The sequence below is a fragment of the Hyla sarda genome, chromosome 8 (genome assembly GCF_029499605.1).
Source record: "Hyla sarda isolate aHylSar1 chromosome 8, aHylSar1.hap1, whole genome shotgun sequence".
Lineage (NCBI taxonomy): Eukaryota > Metazoa > Chordata > Amphibia > Anura > Hylidae > Hyla > Hyla sarda.
The window spans coordinates 70,716,822-70,720,496 of record NC_079196.1 but is presented as its reverse complement, the minus strand read 5'-3'; positions in this window follow the sequence as shown (position 1 = coordinate 70,720,496).

The window sequence follows — 3,675 nt, the reverse complement described above, 5'->3', positions numbered from 1 at the left end:
TGTTTTTACATTTATAGCTTTTACACTTTCATTTGCTGCATTTACGTGACTTACACCTGAGTGCTAATCTTGGTGCACAGTTTTTCACTGGTGTGTTTCTACAGTCTAACACTTTCAGTAATGAATGGACAAAGTGGATGACTTTCAGAGTGTATAAGGGTATACCCTTCCTGATGGGGAGAATCGTAACACTTGTCCTGTTCCAAATAGCCTCTCCTTGATTTATGTACAGAGCTCTATATATCAGTTTAGGAATGGCTGGGAGATTAGGTCAAGTGAGGAGCCATGTGGGGCTGTGGCACTTTGGCAGCTTGATTCTTCCTCCTTGACACTTGGCTGAAATATTAATGGCTATTACACAGAGCTGGCAGACAACCAGCTAAGCGCATACATTTCCTGGCTCATTCTACTGATTGGTTGAGGTCTGAACACAGACCTGGACTGATCAAAACTTTTGATTATAGCTTTATGACAAACCAAAAGTTCTCTTTAATTTGTTTGTTTTATTTTAATTTAATTAATTTATTTTATTTTGTGACAGTGCCCATGTAAAGAATATAAAAAAAATCCTTAAACTGCAGGATAAAGATGCATGTAACATCCAAAACAAAAACCACAAGAATATCTATATATTAATTGCTATTTTCTTTGAAATTGTCATTGATTGTTTTTACATTTATAGCTTTTACTCTTTCATTAGCCCCATTTACGTGATTTACACCAGAGTGCTAGTCTTAGTGCACATTTTTCACTGGTTTTAAATTTCTTTTTGTTTCTACAGCCTAACACTGTCAATAATGAATGGACAAAGTGGAAGATTTTCCAAGTGTGTAAGGGTGTATGTGCATATGTGTATATGTATGTATATATATGTGTGTATGTGTATATATATATATATATATATGTATATATATATATATATGCAAATCATAAAATGTTGCAGTATTACAAGATACTGCAACATTTTATGATTTGCATCTGCATCACTGGACTAATAAGGCTACTCAAATTTACTATATATATATATATATATATTGTTATTATTGTGTGTGTGTGTGTGTATATATATATATATATATATATATATATATATATATATATATATATATATATACACACATATATTCATTATATACACATATATATAATGAATAAAGAGAAATGGAGTCAGCTCACCCTACCAGTAGTAGATGCAGATACAGGACAAAGTTCAATGGAAGCACAGTTGATTACTGAGCCGGATCCCAGTTGAGCAGATAGGAGAGAAAAAAGCAAATTTCCAGGTTCCATAAAAAAAAGTAAATTTTTTTTTCAATCCTTCAATGCCGTCACCCTTGGATTTTATGGGGTCACCTTTATATTTTTTGCACGCTTTTTTTAAAGGATTGAAACAAAATGTATATTTTTTTTTTTTATGGAAGCTGGAAATTTGTTCTTTTCTCCTGTATAAGGGTATACCCATCCTGACGGGGAAATTCTTTAACACTTGTCCTTTTCCATTATCACACAGCGGTCCCAGCGCCATAGTAGATGGGATGGGCTTGGCGGACTCCAGCCATGCCTATACGACTGTTGCTGACCACCAATGTAAATTGATTTGCAGGGCGACAAATTGAAGATAAGTGTAGCCAAAGGTATGGCTGCTTTCCATTAGTTGTCACCAGTGCTTTTAGTTTAGTAGTCTGGGGGGTTCCAAGAAGGTGATAGTTGTGCTTTAAGGGGAGCTGGTCTGTTTGCCAGAAGTACACCAGTCTCTATCTCTCGCTCTCTCCCTCCATGTTAGCCCCCCCCCCCCTTTCCTGTAATTTGATACTTTTACTAAAGAATTTTGGACCTAACAACAAGCAGTAGACAGCAAACTAAAGGAAATGGAGACACCCAATGGTCAAGATCTGCCTCTTTTCTTTTTTATTTTTTTTTTATTTTTTTGGGGTGGGGGCTAAGAAATTACTACTTTCCATTTAAATTGCAATATGTGCATGTGTACAGACACTTTGTATCTTGCAGCACAGACTGCTACACCTTACCCTGCAGTGATGTCCTGCTCCAAGTTGCAGCATTCACCAATTATTTAAAAGTCCAACAAATTCTCTATTCAGAAGAACATACATATGACAAGGTTTGGGAGAAGTAAGCGATGGCCGTACCCTTCTAGACCACGAAGGCTTCAAGGCTTAGCTCGCCAGGGGGTGGAAGCAACCTGATTGGCACATGTCCTCATCCAAGAGGATGGATACCTTCCCATTTTACAAGGATTTGATCACAAAGTGGGCAGTTTGCCCCTCAGTTGATCCTTCTGTGTCCTTTTATCCAGGGGTACCACCCTTCCCCTAGCAGATAGTGCTTCTCTTAGTGATTCAGTGAACAAGAAGCTAGACATCTTTTCCAAGTCTGCTTTCGAGGCTGCAGGTTTTGCCCTGCGCCTGACCTTTTCTTCATCCTAGGTCAGCAAGGCTTGCTCTACTTTAGTCACACAGCTTTAACAGGGCTTTACCTCTATCATCCAACATCACAGCTTTTTATTTTCTGTCAATGTCTCATTTTTATTTCTCAACTAAATGTCAAATGTGGAGCTCAGCTGCTCGTGGCACAGCCTGGCATGCCTCCTCACTGCACCCACCTATCCAATCCCTTCTTGATTGACATACAGAGCTCTATATATCAACCAAAGAGGAGCTTGGAGGATAGGGCAAACAAGAAGGCATGTCAGCTTGGTCCACTTAAACAGCTGGGCTCCACCTCCTTGACACTTGGCTGAGAAAAAGGAGATTTTATACGTTTGGCATCCACCATCAATTCTAGTAAAGGTACAGACAGCTATGTCGTTATTCAATGCATTTGCAAATTCACTTTTAATGTAGAATTTATATCAGAATTGCAAAAAATATATAATGTTCAACAGTAGCAAATGAAAAAAAAAAAAAACTACAATACATATACTGCTCTAACAAACTATACCTGACAGCCGTCTGTAAAGAACGCTTGGAAAGAGCATTAGATGTTTCTCTCTGACAGACAGACAGGCTCACCGTGCAGTACTCTAAATGTAAGTACACATCTTATTCTGTAATCTAAGTTGTATTACCAAGTCTGTTATAAAATATTAATTCTGAGAAAGCAAAAAGTATCATGGCTGCTAAATAATAAAATATTGTAATTTAGCCTTATATTTAATATTTGATGTTGGCTGCTTTTAGTTGTATGAAGCACTTGTCAAATACAAAAAAGTGAGTTAAAATGTAAAGTGCTTTCCTAAAAGCTTAATGTGTTTACTTGAGGACATTGAAACACATATCATTATCTTATATACAGTCATGGCCGTAAATGTTGGCACCCCTGAAATCTATCAAGAAACTGAAGTAGGTCTTCCGGTTCCGGCGCTGCTATGAGAGGACGCGGCTGAAAGAGCTCCCGCGCCTCCCGACAACGAACGCACCTCTCAACCTGCTACAGCGGTTTCCCGGGACTGCCTTCCACCCGGGACCCTTCTCCTGCACACCGGGCATCTGCATGGAGAGATACTTACTCCGCAGCTCCCGCGATTCACCGGCAGACCGGACTCCCCGCAAGGCCTCGCAGCGTGCGACCGCGGCGCCACGTGACACGGCGCCTGCAGAGGACTCGCCACAGCAGCGCCTCTCCCAATACGCATACCGGCAGCAGCGGGGACAAAAT